Source organism: Martes martes (genome assembly GCF_963455335.1).
Source record: "Martes martes genome assembly, chromosome: 3".
In the NCBI taxonomy this organism is placed as follows: domain Eukaryota; kingdom Metazoa; phylum Chordata; class Mammalia; order Carnivora; family Mustelidae; genus Martes; species Martes martes.
In genome coordinates this window covers 132,205,142-132,222,744 of record NC_137890.1, presented here as the reverse complement: position 1 = coordinate 132,222,744, position 17,603 = coordinate 132,205,142, and the positions used below count along the sequence as shown (strand labels likewise).

Sequence of the window (17,603 nt, the reverse complement as noted above, 5' to 3'; positions counted from 1 at the left end):
AACATTTTAGAAGAACTCAGATGTCAGTATCAAAGAGTTCCTTCATAAAAATTATTACAAACTGCCTTAAAGATATGTTTAGCTATTACTCAGCTTATAATTCCCAGTTAGATGACAGCAACAGGTTCTGTGAAAAACCAGGTCCCTACACGTAAGATCTGTAGTGTGCTCTCCATTATGAAAACCGAGTCTCATCACCTTGAGATACATAATAAGGCTCTTCTGTATGAAAGTGAAAGCATGACAAACAGCTGCTATCCTTGTTGGCCAGCGGCGGAGCCTTAGAGTTTCAGTTCATCATGGCATGAAGCTCAAATGGAACCGTGTTTATTCTTCTTGGTTGTAAAATCAATACAACATCCATTTTATGGAATAGTATGCAGCTAATAGTAAGTACCAAATAGATCATCAAAATATACGAAGTGGAAAAAGCTAGAAGGAACCAAAACTGTTCATCATAAAAGTAAGGAAGGTACAGGGGCGCCTGGGTGGCTCAGTAGGTGAAATGTCCAACTCTCGGTTTCAGCTCAGGTCATGATCTCAGAGTCATGGAATCGAGCCCCACACTGCACCCGTGCTCAGCAGGGAGTCTGCTTCTCCCTCGCTCCTTCTGCTCATGCTCTTTCTCTCTCATTCTCTCTAAAGTAAATAAATAAACAAAATCTTTTCAAAAAAGATTTAGAAAAAAAAGGTAAGGTAGGTACACATACACATTTCCAGGTACATTGTATACACACAAAGCATTTCTGAAAGAGTTTATAGGACTTAGCGACAGCTTCTAGGTTGAGAGGGTGAACTTCTTTCTCACTAAGTTGTTCACTTTAAGGAACCTCAAATCCCTCTCCCCCTCTCTAGTTCTGAACTAATTTAGAAACAAGACCAAAAAGTACACAGAGGTCAAAACACTGCCCTTATTCCTTATAAAGGTGATATTGAGAATGTGGCTTCAACATTGAGCCAGTCACCTTCCTTTCCACACTGACTCTGCATTCAGACAAGATTTACCTTATCCAGTCCTCAGCAAGGCGGACCGGCATACTCCCTCACACAGCAGGGCCGCAGTGACCTGACTGAGCACCTCCCTCTGTGAGCAGACCAGTGCCAGGAGAAAGGGAGGGGACGGGTGGGCCACACAACTGATTTTTCTGTCCAAACTCACCAATCAGGTAAGTCACTGGGCAGAGAGAGGCCAAGAACACTTTGCTAAAGGAATATCAGCAGTGAGGAAGATACAGTCCCTCCCTCCTTGTCACCCGGTATGCCCTTTTACATCATTCAAATTTTCTTCCTTATTATGTGAGATGCTGTCAGTCAAAAAACAAGTATTTAGAAAGGAAAGATGTCCATACTGCTTTAAAGAACTTCAAACAACATTGAAATATATAATACAGAAAGTAAAAGGAACTACTTTCTACTTTTAAACAATGTTCAAAGATTGTGATTTTTCCAGGATGGGAGGGAGCGATAAAAAGATGAGCTGCTTAACAGATTTTAAAAAAAGAAGGAGAAGGAGAAAAAAAACCTTCTGAAACTTTGATATGACAAATGGGGTCAGAAGAACATCAACTTACATTTCCCTGCATTTATTACAATAAAAATGTAAGATTTCCAACATTTTTAATATTTGATTTCTGCGTAACAAATTCTGGAATGAAGACTCGCCACTACAAGAAACTATTGGTTTGGTCAGTGAACCAATTGTCACATTTTTTTAACACGTAGGAAATGTAATGATAGGAGTTTGTGCTTATTAATGCCCTGTCTTTACATTTCTCTTCACCACGTAGGTGAGTTTCTGTCCTTCCATAATATGTCTACAGAATAATGGATCCCATTGTTTTTTTTTTCTTCTGGTCTTTGCTACAAAATTCCAAAGATACTAAGAAAATGTTCCAGCACATAAGGAAATTTGGAGCTGGGAAAGCATGTTCCCTGGGGAGTAACATGCAGTTAAATCTGTTCTGAGTCTTTATATTTCTACTTAGAGTACCTTGTACATAGTAGGGGGCAAATATATATATGCTGAATGAATAAATAACATTTCTCTTCTGAAAAGAAGAGCTTTGCCAAAGCAAACCTCGTAATCAGGAGAGAACTTGTGCCCATCCTTCTCCAAACATTCCCCATCCTTCTCCAACCATTCCCCGTGGAGAGGGATGGCAGGGGCTGGAGACCTAGCATCATAGCGATGCAGAAGGGATATGAGGAGAAAGGCAAGTTAAGAACCATGACCTCCTGAAGCCCCTTTCACACCTCCTGTCTGGGTAATCCCCAAATCCAGAACATAACTGGAGTTTGCAGCATTGAACAAAAAAATGTTGCTCTGTGAATCAGCATCCAATGCAGACTACTAGTGCAACACAGACATTTAAGCAGTGTTAGTTGGATACATAAATAATCCTAGGCTGGAACATAAAGACACAGGGAAGTTCTGAGCCAAGTACTTCAACCAGCTATTCCAACATTTTCTTCATGTCCTCAGACAACTACTACCCTTTGCCATCACGTCCCCCGTCATTGCGGTGACGTGGTTAACAGTGCATAGGGAGGCGAAAGGGCCTACTTTATTCTACCTCCTTAAGCAAAGCAACAGCTGGTGTCAAGAAAACTCTGGGCCCTCCTCTAAACATCTGAAAATCTTGAGAGGGAAGGCATAGTTCCAAATGCCAAATAACACCAAAGCTGATGATCAAAATGGACGGGCCCATCTGCCTCCAAGACGACCTGTTACTATCCTACCATGCTGGGAGTAATTCAAAGAAGCAAACAAGTCCATGCTGGTTCGCTGAAAGCACGTTTCCTTTGTAACCAACTCATTTTGTAATCCCACTGTCTGCAAAGGGCAGAGACTTCAGATGGAGTTTAGCTGGAAAAACACACACACAAAACTGACTTACACTTGGGTTTGAAGGAGTAAAGTGTCTGATTCCAGCGCAAGTTTGAACTGATAAGAAGAGTCAATGACTGCATTATAAGGTCTCAGCGCAGAAACATACTTCATATTTAAATTTCTCTCTCCCATTCCATCTCTTTTTATTTTTTCTTTATTTTTTAAAAGATTTTATTTATATTTATTTGAGATAAATTCAATTCAATTCAAATTCCATTCAATACTGAAAAGGGCCATAAATTCTCTTTTCGTTAGTTCATTTAGTACTAAAAAGAGATTGCCAGAGCAGTGAAAAGGAGGAGAAGGAGAAGCAGACTCCCTGCTGAGCAAGAAGCCCAACACGGGGTTCAATCCCAAGACTCTGAGATCATGACCTGAGCCAAAGGCAGACCCTTAACCGACTAAGCCACCCACCCAGGAAGCCCCCCATCTCTTTTTATAGATCACTCTACCCAAGCTGTCATCCCAAGTCTCACCTATTCAAAAGTTTCAACAATGTGTGGGCACAAGGAACCCCCTGCGTGGCCATTTCCATGGGAGGCTCAAGCCCCTGAGGAGAATGAGACAGGAACTGCCCAGACCACTGCCCACATCCTGGGGGCCACAGCGTTACCACCACAGAGACACGATCTAGCTGTGGTGCTGTATTCCTTGATTTGTGGGCCTGAAAGGCAAGAAGATTATCATCCTGCATGCAGAAAGAGTGGCATGTGTGCCACAGAAGGATCAGAAACAGGGGAGAAACAGACCTTTGACCTCCTGCTGTTCTGGGCTACTACATTTTACTATATTTCCGTTTGCTAAGCTTCACTTTAATGGAACTGTTCGTCCATGTACGTAAGGTGAGAATGGTAAAATGAACCTTATTTACCCACCTTCGACGATTACCAGCGTTCTGCCTTGCGATCTCACCTTCATACCCCAGTCTTCTTGCTTCAGTGTTTTTCAGGCAACTCTGAGCCACCCTGTCATTTTACCTGTCACTGCTGCAGGTCACTATCTCATATGTAAGGGCATTTTAAAACATGATCACGGTATCATTTCCACAAACAAAATCATCAATAATTCCTTAGTAGAATTCAGTATCAGCCTACATTCAATCTTGTCCCACTGTCACGCCAAAAAAACCCAAAAAACAAAAAACAAAAACAAAAACAAAAACCCAGCCTTTTGCAGCTTGTTTGTCCAAAAGAGGATCTACATGAGATCCGCGAAGAGCCCACACTCTTCAGTCTTCAGTCTTGGACAGTTCTTATTAGGGTCTGGTGAAGCTGGCCACCCTACCCACCACTGCAAGTTCTGCACTAGATGTTGCCTTTTCAATAAAAAAGACAGCCTAAGAGCTCCATTATTTTCCCATTCTTCACAGGAAACAACATCTTCACAGAGATAACACTCATGTCCTTTACATCACTGGGAAAATTAATTCTCAGTAATAAATAAAAGCTATGATGGGCCCCAGTGTAAAAATGCTCCAGACAGGAGTTTTATTTCTGGGGTAATGTCTCAACTGTGCTTCCATTCAATACTGAAAAGGGCCATAAATTCTATTTTCGTTAGTTCATTTAGTACTAAAAAGAGATTGCCAGAGCAGTGAAATAAGTAACATAGATTTCCCTGTAAAAGATTCTGAAAAATTATATATTCTAATCATGTAGTTTCCAAACAAGTATCAACCACTGATTTTAAAAAGAAACCAAGAAATAAACCAGTTGTATATTCTTATGGGTTTTTTGTTTTTTTTTAAACTTCAAAGCTTCCGAGTCCTTGGTAAGGGCTGGGGGAGAACAAGTGTAGACACATAAATGAGTTTCACGTGGAATTCAAGTCTCCCTGTGGAATCTGATCCTCCTCTTCTGAGGAACTAATCCTCTCACCACATCTTTTAATCAGTAGAAAACTCAGTATATTGGAGTACCATCGTTTTTCCCCCATTTTCTGCCTCATCCCAAAAAGAACACAACAGCTCACCTGTAGATAGAACTAAATGACAAAAGGCACCCAGAAAATTTGGAAAATGAAACATTAGTTCTTGAGTCAGAGGCTATGCATGTGTAGCCTACATGCTCCTAGATCTTGAGCACACACTGGTCTCAGTTATCATTCTTGTGCTGAGGACGTCCGTGTTTCTCCCTCAGGGCTACACCCTCTTGTGATCTGCAAACAAGTACACTGGTCTACTCTACATCTCCATTTGAGGTGAGGGGTCCCACAAGTGCTTCAATCAACACATTCAGATCATTCAATATCTGCCCCAGTGAATGTTTCTTTCTACCTTCCAAATCGTCTCTACCTCAGAAAACAGGTCAACCTCAGCTTTTCCCAAAATCTTCCTATCCCTCACTATTCCCTCAATCTCCCATCCCCAAGGAAACCTTTCAAACACTGAGTCATGTCAACTCTGCTTCCTAAATATCTCTTCTACCTGTTCTCTGGTTGCTACCTAAAGTCCCTACCCATCCTCACCTGGAGTGAACATCAGCCTACCAACCTGGCCTTGTCCCTCTAAACCATACTTTTGCCAAGGTGACCATTCTAAAAGCAAACTAAATCACTGCTCATCTCTCCTTAAATTCTTACCACAGTTCCCCAGTGCTTTCAGGAGAAAAAAAAGAAAAGTAAAAAAAATTTAAAAAGTTAAACTCCTCATCAGGCCGCATAAGACATTTTTTGTTCTGGGTCCTCCTTAACCCTTCGGTCTCACCTCTGAATATCTTCCCTCTACTTCAGTCATACAGACAATTGCTCTTCCAATGCATTCCCAAGTATTTGCCCATGCTGGTCCCCCACTGGGGATAAGCACCCTTGCTTTCTGGAGAAGGAGGAAGATTGCCACATGCCCCATGCAGGACAACTACAACCCCATGTCCTCGATGAATGAAGCCGTTGTACACCTCACCCTCTGCCCTCTTCTACCTGCGCCAGTGCTCTGTGTACCATTTTATCACAGTATTTATTCTGCTTGATCACTGTCTCCTGACCAAGTCCTCTCCTTGTCTGTGGGGCCTCCAACCCCAAGTCATCCAAGCTTAAATCCATCCTGTCAACTTTCATTCATCTCCTGGATTACTCACAGAAAAAGATGGAGTCTTCTCTCTGTAGCCCTATCGCAGTCCCGGAACTTGATACATGGAAAGTATGGGTCCACCAATGAGTAACTATCTTGGTGAATCGCTGCCCCCTAGGATCCCCTGTGACCCACCTACCTCACTCCTCGTTTTCTTCTTCCGCACTAAGCTTCTGAATATACACAAGTATATTTCATGCTGAGCTATGAAAGTCTCTTCCTGTCCTTTACCATCAAACTTTGAAAAATTACCCATTTGTACTTCCTCATCATCTCTTTACTCATTAAATCTGACTGTCCAGCTTCTCCCTTTACTATTAAAACTGAGCTAACTCCAATATCCTTTTATAAGACCTCACTGTCCTTACTCTCTGTGAAATTCAGAACTGCTGACCACCTCCACCGTCTTGTTTCCTGGGACAGCACTTTCTCTTTCTCCTCTAACAGCTCTTTCCATCCTCCACCTGGCCCAACACTGTTCCCCCAGGACCTCTCTATCCTCTCTGTAATGTCCTCCTTGGCAATCGCATCCAGTCACGTGGTGTACACTATCACCCCCATGGAGAAAACTGCTAAATAGAGCTCTTTTCAGTCAGTCTTTCCTGAGATACACACTTACACAGTTCCTTTGGTGAATAGGACACATTCAAATGGTGGTCCCAGTGGAATTTCGAACTCAAATAGATGCCAACAGTCTTGGCATCTACCTTCCACCATGACGGGGCCCCCACAACCATCCCCCTGTCCCTACAGCCTTAAAACATTTCTGCCGCCCCCCTTCTGTGCCTTTCCCTTCCACACCCCGTTACTTACCGGGTTCTTTCAAGTCTAGCCCTTCAACAGTACTTGTGTTTTTTCCTTCCCACACCACTGCTACTGTTCTAGTTCACACTCTCATGACCCCATGCCTAGATGTCTTTAACAGCTCTGCCACCCCATATCTCCTCCTTTGGACTGCCCCCTACTCTCCACCACTTCCGACTCAACTTTTCTAGTGGCTTCCCTGCTTACACAGTGCCTATCATTGGCTCCCCATAGCTTACAGCACCACGTCCCAGTGATCTAACGCTCTTCACATCCTGGATTCAACCCAGCTTTAAGATCTCATTCCCTACTAGTTCTTTTCATGCAGGTTTTACTCTAGCCCAGGAAGATGACGGATCATAAACCTTACCTAGGTCATTTGTTAAATTTCCAGGCCCTGCTCAAGACCCACAGAAGCAAAACTTCTAATGGATCTCTGGGAAAAGCTCAATACCAAAAAGAAAGGAGCTTTCAGGAGTAGGTGTTGGGGTGGGGGGCATAGGGCGAAGAGGGAGAAAATTAAAGAAACAGCCTAACATTAACTTATTTAATTACCCAAATTGTCTTCTACAGTACTGATTCCTACTTCTAAAACCAAATTATGGCTGAAGTAAGAGAAAGAAAAGGGGGAAAAAGCTCAGATCCCCACTAGATCACAAACGTTTCCTAAGTTTACTAGTCACTCAGGGTAGCTCTTTTCCATTAGTCACCAAACTTCCTCAAAATCACCTTTCTGCAAACATGAATGCCTACAAAGATGAAAGGTGCGTTTTCCTCGTCCCTGTCAAAAGACAATTCACTGATCATGTTCACAATGAAACAAAATCAATTTAGAATCTGGGACTAAAGATCTTATGTCAATAGGTGTTACATTCTCAAGAAAAATAACTGAAGCAGAAACATTAATATTTACATGGCCATTGCATTTTATTTTAAACATTAATTATTAATATCTATTTAATTGCCAAATATGGGGTTTTATAGTTCAGGGTCAGGCAGTTGTCTACTTTTCACACCACACCCAAAAAGATATTTTTACCTTTTTTATTCTAACGGTATTACAACACATGTTTGAAACTGTATTGGTTGAGATTTTTTGGAATACAAAATCGATTCACATTCATTACTGAAAATTTAGGAAATTAAGAAAAGAACAAGGATGAGGCGAGACTCCTTTGGGTGACCCTACAACATGACAGTCACCAACAAAAGGGCTTTCGCATAAGACAGAGGTGACCCAAGTTCCAACCTGACCGCTCAGTGGATGTCATTACCTTGGTCTCATCACCTGCCACCCTAATACCTACCTGGTTAGGTTATTCTAAGGACAAATGACATAATGTGAGTAGAAGTTTTAGTCCACTACCCAAAACCTAGTATGTGCTCAAAGATGTTGATTTGTACTGAATTCTACTCTAGAAAAACCAAAAAGTGGGTATGTTCTCAATTTCAGTTCTGAGAATGAACTACTGTGGATCCCATCCAAATATGTGGAGTTTTTTTTTTTTTAATATTTTGTTTATTTATTTGACAGACAGATCACAAGTAGGCAGAGAGGCAGGCAGAGAGAGAGAGAGGAGGAAGCAGGCTCCCTGCCCAGCAGAGAGCCCGACGCGGGGCTCGATCCCAGGTCCCTGGGATCATGACCTGAGCCGAAGGCAGAGGCTTTAACCCACTGAGCCACCCAGGCGCCCCCAAATATGTGGAGTTTAAAACCTCCTGTAGACTTACCTATCTCCTTAGAACTATGTGGTCTAATGTAACTATTTTTGGATATCTGAGATCACCATCATGAACATGGATAATAAATGGGTGAAGATGGCATCGGGCCATAATTTTTCTCTAAGGTCTCCATACAGGAAGAAAGATGTGGCACTCAGGTTACAATGTTATAATGAGATTTAAAGTATTAATGATATAATGTCTGAGATAAAGATAAACTTCCTCATGAGACCTTTTCCATATTTATATTCTGAATTATACTCTTATAAATATATATGTCAAATCAGTGAGCACAGGAAAAAGATCTTGCAAGAGATAGAATTATACCCAAAATACCACAGGGCAGAGAGAAGAACAAGACTACTAACTCACTATTCTAAAACCCTTTCTTACCACATGGTACTGTGTGTCCTTGTCCCGCTAAACTACAGCTCCCAACACCAGCCTGGGTCAGAGTTGACGAGGACCACCACGCAGACCACTTCCACTGGCACTCGGAAACTCTTCAGGAAACATACTGCACTCAGGACAGTTTTGGAAAGGACAGTTCTAACCACATCACTGCTGACGGCTTTTTAGCTACCCAAAACCCTTTCCAGGCCACATCTATCTGAAATAGAAGTCTCCCTCCTGAAAACAGGCACAATCTCCTTGCTCGTGTACCCATGTCACCTCTTCAGTAAGTCTTAATACATTTTCAGATCTTTTTCACAAAGGAACCCTCCTCAGGTAAGTTCCACAGGACAGAGACTGACCAGCTTGTTCCTCACTGAATCCCAGAGCCAGGTATACTAACTGGCACATTCCAATTGTTCAGCCAAGATTAGCTGAATGAATGAATGCACTCAATCACTAAATATGTGACTGTACACCAGTATGTCACGTGATTTTTTTAAGACCATCTGACTCAGGGTGCCCGTGTGGCTCCATCAGTTAAGCATCTTTCAGTTCAGGTCATGATCTCAGGGTCCCGGGATTGAGCCCAGCATCGGGCTCTCTGCTCAGCAGGGAGACTGCTTCTCCCTCTCCTTCCTGCTCCTGCTCTCTCTCACTATCTGTCTCTCTCAAATAAATATTTCTTTAAAAAGGAACATCTGACTAAATCACATTCTACAACGGTACTAAAATTTAGCTTTTATTAAGTGCTTCCTTGCATGATTTTCATTTATAATCATGTCTCTAATACCGACAAGAGCTAGGCAAACAGGTATCACAGAGTCTGAAAAAAGAGTCTCATGGAAGCCAAATGATTTCCCAGAGGCCTCAGAGCAAGCTAACACTAACCCTTTCTCAGAATACATGTAGGGTAAATGAAACAATTGTGTAAAACAGTACTAAGTGAGGCATCTGGGTGGCACAATTGGTTAAGCCTCTGACTCTTGATTTTGGCTCAGGTCATGATCTCAAGGTCACGAGCTCAAGCCCTGCATCAGGCTCTACACTCAGCGTGGAGACTGCTGGAGATTCTCCCACTTCCTCTGGTGCGCCCCATCATGCTCTCTCTCTCTCTCAAAATAATTAAATAAGTCTTTAAAAAAACAAAAAAACAGTACAAAGTGATTACTAGATTTACTCTTTTTTATTCTTCTTTAGTCAAACACCCCAACCTAGAATGTGCCTAGTACACTGTAAGCACCCAATATTTGATTTTTTTAATCAAGCGCACATATTTTATTTTAAATTTTAATATTTTATTTTAACCAAGCACATATTTTTTTATTTAGGTTTTTTTTGTTTGTTTGTTTTTTGTTTTTTTGTTTTTTGAGAGAGAGAGAGAGAGAACATGCACATGAGCAGGGGGTAAGGGGAAGTCGGGGAGAGGCAGAGGGAGAGAGAGAGACCCTTAAGCAGCTCCACGCCCAGCATGGCGCTCCATCTCACCACCCTGGGATCACAGCCTGAGCCAAAATCAAGAGCTGGGTGTGTAACCAACTGAGCCATCCAGGCACCCCACGTCCACGTACTTTCATAACCAAAATAAATATTTGTTGCAACTGAAGGAGGGAGTGGAAAAGGACAATGTAAGTGTCCATTCTCACTCAAGATCTGCACTATCATTTTATACTAGCATCTTCGACTTCATCTTATAGGAAGACTAGAAGTCCCTGTAGATCACCAGGTGATTTTGATACTACACCTCCTACACTTGACCATAATCTATCCTGGTCAGCTTACTGGGGCACCTAGGGAGCGGCTCTGCTGTCTCCCACCTGTTGAACACGAATGGCCTTGTACTCTCGCCCCAGACACTGTGAAGGACGCACCCTCAGACATAGCTCCTTTGATTGTGGGCTCAGTTAAGTGTCAGGGATGCCCAACTCATCAGGAACTCTGTCCTGCCTCCCCTGCACCTCCGTCTGACCCGATGTTTCCTACCTTTGTCTCCTGCTCTCATTTTGGCTGTCAATGCTCACTGTTCCACACTCTAACCCACCCCTGGGGTTCTCTACCTTACTTCTTTTCGTCTCTTTCTCCTTCTTTTTGTCTCCTTTTCCTATTACTGCCTTTTATTGAAAAAGTGACGGCACAGACAGTGTTTTCCAACAGGATCATCGGATTTTCCATCGTACATCACGCTTTTTTTACAATATATCATTGATACTCATCCCCTGATGGGTAGAGCCTATTTTGCCACCCCCTGAATCTGGGTAAGCCTGTAACCACAGAAAAATTGATGTACGTGGCTTCCAAAGCTACGTCTCAAAAGGCCAAAGGATTTCTGCCTGGTCTACGTGGAAAGGTCACTCTTAGAATCCAGTCACTATGCTGGAGAAAAGGAAGACCACATGGAGAGCCCACGTGGAGATATTTAACCCGGTGAGGCCCTGGACAGCGGCCACCTTCAATTGCCTCCAGCCCCGTGAGTGGGCCAGCCTCAAAAAGCCACCAGTCACTTATGGCTGCAACTACACGACAGAACTCAAGCAAGATCTGCCTAACTAAGCCCAGTCATGCCCCAGAACCATTAGACACAATGATAAAATGACAGTTGCTGAGTTAAGCCACTAAGTTTTGGGGTGATTCATTATGCAGCAATGGATAACCAACAGATAATAATCAATAGTAAGCTAACACATCAGCGTGTGCCTTAATACCTAACAGAGTGAACTTACCTATCCAAACACAGGTGGGGCTGTTAACGTGAAGAGCTCATCTTCATTAACTTTGTATTGATGTTTATTATTTGGTGGCTACTTTTATGCTCCAAAGAGGGGTCCTTATTACGTTATTCCCCAAATACTTCTGAAGAGAGAGCTGTTCTGGAAAACTGAGTGTTCCCGAAAACTAGTTTTCAGAAAGCTTCCATTTTACTTCCATTTTACTTTCATTTGTCAAACCCCCAGCTTTACATTTGAAGGCACTAAACTTTATACAAGGTTAAATACACACACTGTTCAGGTTGTTGATAATGTGAGTTTTCTTTTTAATACCAATCTACAGCAAACTCATATGATTCAGATTATCCAAACCTGTGTCAATTTTACTGTCTTGAGAATACCAGGTTGACACTGACCTTCATAATTTCTTCACATCACATAATGTGGCAATACCCAGTTCAGTAGCCAAAGAAAGGTTTTGTTTTTAATACCATAACATAAACATACAAAAAAATTATAATAGGAAAGCCAAATATCACGTCACACCAACACAACAAATTCAAGTCATCCCAAATTTGTTTTGAGAAAATTTAAGAGACAGAAGTCCCCATTGCTTTTGATTGTCCAGCCTATTTCAGGCAGAAAAGTTTGGAAAGTGGAATGGCCAAAGACTGGCCACCCGGAGGAAAAGGGAAAAAAGCAAACCACCTGAGTAATTCTTGGATGGGTTAATCAGTTTCTGAAAAGTCAATACTAGGCAGGGCCATGAATCAATTTTTCAAACAGTTTATCACGGTTAATTGAAAACTTTGCTGACTACTTCAAGGTTTATATTGCATCCACATTTGGGAGACTTAAAAATCTTTACAGTGGAAAGGTTCAAGACCAAATGAAAGTCAACTGAAGTAAAAAAAAAAATCAAGAACTACGTAAGAGGCACATGGGTGGCTTAGTCGGTTAAGTGCCTGACTCTTGATTTCAGTTTAGGTCACGATCTCAGGGTCCTGGGATCAAAAAGAAAAAGCCTACAATTTACCGAGTGTTTACATATTATACTGCTTACCGCACTCTACTAAGAACTTGGCCGAGTGTTATCTTTTTTACATGTATAGCTCCATTGAAATACAATTCACGCACCATACAATTTACCTATTTAAAGTGCGCAAGTTAATGGTTTTTAGTACATTCAGAGAATGGTGCAACCGTCACTGCAATCAATTTTAGAAGAAATTTTATGACCCCAAAAGAAACCCCATGCCCATTAGCAATTAGTCCATATTTCGCCCTAGCCTCCAACCTATGGCAAATACTAACCAAACTTCTGTCTCAACAGATTTGCCTGTTCTGGATATTTCATATAAGTAAAATCATGCAGCATCGTGCTCTTTCTTCCATTCCTTAGTTGGTGATATCTGAATTGGTTCTAGTCTGGCTCTTATAAATAATGCTGCTGTAAACACTTGTGTTTACTCTGGTGCTTTCTCTTCAGCAAGCACCTAAGAGTGGAACTTCTGGGTCATACGCTAACCTTCTAAGGAACTGCCAGGCTTCTCTACACACCAGCTGCACCAACTTACACTCCCGGTAGCAGCTCGATGTTCCACTTCCTCCACACCCTCGCCAGCACTGGTCTGTTTTTCTGCTGCTGGCTAACCTAGCAGGGATGAAGTGGTAGCTCTCCGTGGTTTTGATTTGTGCTCTACTCCTCTGCATTGTCTTATCTAAACCTCAGGACAACCTTAGGAGGTAAGGACCAATCCGTATCCCTATCTGGTACTCCAGAAACTAATCTTCAGGACAACCTTAGGAAGTAAGGACCAACCGATATCCCTATCTGGTACTCCGGAAACTAGACTGGAGACATTAAGCACCTGACTCAAGGCCAAAGTCATACACAGACACTGCGCCCCCTTGAACCCTAAGAATGTTGAACAGCAAGCCTCTCAAGGTCCTTCCAGGTATGATTATCTGGGATCTGGGCTCAGACACACATATTGTTTAAAAAACCTCTTCTCTAGGTGAATTTTCTTTGGCCTCAATATCAGGAATATTTGGATTTCTGAGTAGGAGGTTTGTGTTCTAATCATAACAAGGATAAAGTTACAATCCCATCACACTGGTTCAGGGCCAGATCTGCGATCCACTTTCAAGCAAGGGCACAGGACTTACCATTGTGGTGGAAACATACAAAATTGCCCCCCTATCCAAACACAGCAAATTTATGTTTCATGTGCATTATGTGAACTAACCTTACTCCTGGCTTTCTATTTCCTTCCCTCCATATTTTCCCCTACCTCGTTTTCCCCAACTATCAAAAAAATTTTATCTAGCCCTTTGTTTCCATCTCTGTAAACCATCTCAAATCTTTCCCAAAATGAAGTGGAGCAGCAAAGAAATAAACACACCAAAATGTTTTCAAGTAGATTTTAAAATAGCCTACAGCTGCAGGTCCTTTCATTAGATTGTGTACTTTTCTAAGCAAACTATTCTCCAAGAAACAGATAACATTGCCTTTCTCTGTATCTTGGCAAGAAGGAAAACGCTTTTATAATATTCTAAATTAGACAAGCTTTCCAAATAGTTTAGGGGACCAAAAGACAGGCAGTCACTGCCCAGCAGGATAAAAGGAAGAAAGCAGTGACTCATTTGTACATTCATAAATACACGCAAAGGTTATTTCTCCTAGAGAATCTGAGATATTTTTTTCCTTTTATTTATGTATAAAATGTCTTGACACTTTTTGATGACTGAATGCTGCTACTGAAGGCCACCACTATCTAATAGAATTTGACAGCTGCCTAGGAAAACATACTCAACATTCCAGTAAACCTTCTTCTCTTTTTAAAGTACTTGTGTAGATCCTACAGCAGGCACCCATGCTTTAACGCAACTCATTCTTTTCTAAGATTCTACCCTACCTACGGAGATAATTGCACTAGTATGGGCAGATACACTGACTCAAAAAACTACCAACCACGAAAGTCAGTCATTTCAGTACTAGTAAACCATGGTGTATGTATAGATACAACTACTATGTAGCCATTCAAAATCATATGGAACCACACCAGTTGCCATAGAGGAAAGGTCTCAATCTTCCATTGAGGAAAAGCAAGGTGTCCAAAAGTTGGAACAGTGGGAGGCCATGTGTAAAACAGTACCTGTCTATCTGTATACATGTATGTATATTCATGGTTTTTTTTAAAGATTTTATTTATTTGACAGAAAGAGAAAGAGAGATCACAACTAGGCAGAGAGGCAGGCAGAGGGAGAGGGAGAAGCAGATACCCCACTAAGCAGAGAGCCAGATGCAGGGCTCGATCCCAGGACCCTGAGATCATGACGTGAGCCGAAGGCAGAGGCTTAACCCGCTGAGCCACCTAGGTGTCCCTATATTCATGTTTTTAAAAGGTTTTATTTATTTATTTATTTATTTATTTATTTATTTAATAGAAAAAGAGACAGCAAAAGAGTTAACACAAGCAGGGGGAGTGGAAAAAGGAGAAGCAGGCTCCCCGCTGAGCAGGGAGCCTGTTGTGGGGCTGGATCCCAAGACCCTGAGATCAGGACCTGAGCCAAAGGCAGACACTTAACCAACTGAGCCACCCAGGCGTCCCTATGTTTGTATATTCATTAAGAGGTAGGATGTTCTCTCTGGATTAGGGTATTTGGGGAAGTTTTTACCTATCTGGCACTTTCCTAAATGATTTTATTCCTCATAATAAGCATGTATTAATTTTATCAAACAATAAATCTATTTTCCTCAGAAGATTAAAAAAGAATCCCACAACTTGCAAAGCAATGTCCTAGACATTAAGAAGGAATTCAAATGAGAAAGAGAAAACTAAGAGCTCTCAAACAGCTGATAATGCTACTAGGAAGGCCAGACACTGGGAAAGAAATGATTAAGTTGCAAGTAGTGTAAGATGGGAGTTTGGAAATGAGTTCAGTGCCTACATACCATAAACATTCACGAAAGAAAAGCCACATGAACTATGAAGGTGTGAGCCCAAAAGAGACGAGTTTCCTGTGCATCTGGGTGGGATATGTGGAGGTGAGGAATGCAAGAGAAGGAAGTAACGTTTCCAGAAATTCAGGAAACAAGTACAGTAGTGGAAATCTATATCCTACTTTTCAGGGTCACTAAATAGAGCTCCAGATTTCTTTGGCTGAAGCTCAGCACTCTGACCTAACAGTAGAAGGAGATGAGGGTTCTAAAAACCATGATATTTTAGAAGACAATTGGTAAAATTTCATACACATCCACCCTTTGAGACCGTATTTCTACTTAAGAGTATTTGTCCTACAGAAAAACTTAAACACATGTAAAACAACACGTATACAAGAATAATTAATGAAGCAGTGTTTGTGATTGCAAAAGTCTGGAGACACCCAGAATTCTAACAACAGTAAACTGATTAAATAAATTATGCCTTACAATAGAAGATTAAGTAGCAATAAAAAATGAGGAAGTCGCATACAGATGTAGAAATGTATTCAGTGAAATAAGGTAAGGCAAGGAACTGTCTAGTATGTTACCTTTTGGGGCCATTGTGGGTAAAAACTAAGACTGTGTATTCACAAATTTGGCAGATAACTATGTCAAAAGCAATTTCAAAAAGGCAATCCTTGAGATGGTAGGCAGGCTAGATTTTCAAAGGTGCTTCTTCATTATAACCTCTAGTTACTGGACAGAAAATTCGTTATCTTCAGAAGGGAAGAGAACTTTCTTCGCCCTACTCATTCCAACAAATTTCACAGCTTCCCCAAGCTCTCCTCCAACCCAGTATCCACTGGGAACAAAACAAGGCCTGTGTTCCATTAGGGACAATGTAACTCAACGATTCAGCAAACTGCAAACCAGTTCTAGCCCTTACACAAGTACCTTGAAGTCATTTCATAGAACAGTAAAGCCGGCAGATCAGGTCTCCAAAAGGCAGACTACCCTCTTGGTTCAGCAGGCATTCTTCAGAAAATCCCCACTATGGGATATTATCTAACTGGCATAAAATTAACGGGTCTTGGGCAAAGGGAGTCTAGGCTTGTAGGTCAATTTCAAATGCAAGCTCAGGCTGACACGGTGTAGCCAGGAAAACTGGAAAATGACAAGGAAAGTTTTAAATAGGCAGACACCATTTCCTAGAGGAGCTTCTATGGACAGGAAATACCAGTGGAAGGGCTGCATACAGCTGAACACATTTAATTGAGATTCTTAAGGCCAGGGTTTGCAGGATTCATAACCGAAAGGGCAAGACTTCGTGTGAGTGATGACTCCAATTCTGGGAGAAATGAATTTGGCTGTGTTCTACAGAAGGGCTATATTTATTCCAGAACCTCACTTGAGCACCGAAATCCAAGATAAGAATTCTATTTTCCTTTAAAAAATAATAAGGGTTTCCACTGAAGGCAGGCTTGTCTTCCAGTCCTCGGGTACAGGGCTCAAGAGGAGGAATATAACAAGACTCTAACATATTTTTAAAGTAACGATACCCAGCGTAGAGTTCGGATTGCATAAGAATTTAAAACATTAGCTTCAGAGTCTGACCACCTCCGAACAAACCCTAGCACTTACCACCTGGAAGTCTCCGGAGAAGTGACTTAACCTTCTATGCAAATCAGTTTCCTTGTCTGCGATACGAAGATCTAATGGCACCTGCCTCATGAGGAGTATATAATAATTCAGTGAGAAAATGTCACCTGAGCACTTAGCACAGTATTTGGCCCAGTTCAAGGTCAAAAAACATCAGCTATTATCATTATTATTCTTGTTATTGTTACTGTGGTTGTTAACACTTCCTCTCCTATTAACTATACATACATGTGTTGAAACTCAATTTAAAAGAACAGATTACACCCCAGATCAAGTTGCACCTGGGTTAAAATTTAAACAACAATCCAGAATCCTGAACTCAAGGTGGAATTCATGACGGTGTAAGAACTCACTCAAAAGCCGGGGAAGGGGGTGAGGCAGCTCCCTGTTTGAGGACTGCGATGTTTACCACAGAGGAGTCACCTGGAGGATGGC

General features: G+C 41.6%; 1 protein-coding gene across 1 annotated transcript in view; it reads right to left on the bottom strand.

The window, feature by feature from the left end:
* Positions 1-17,603, bottom strand: part of STK39 (serine/threonine kinase 39) — a 247,505-nt gene that overhangs the window by 146,912 nt on the left and 82,990 nt on the right. The window lies entirely within an intron of this gene.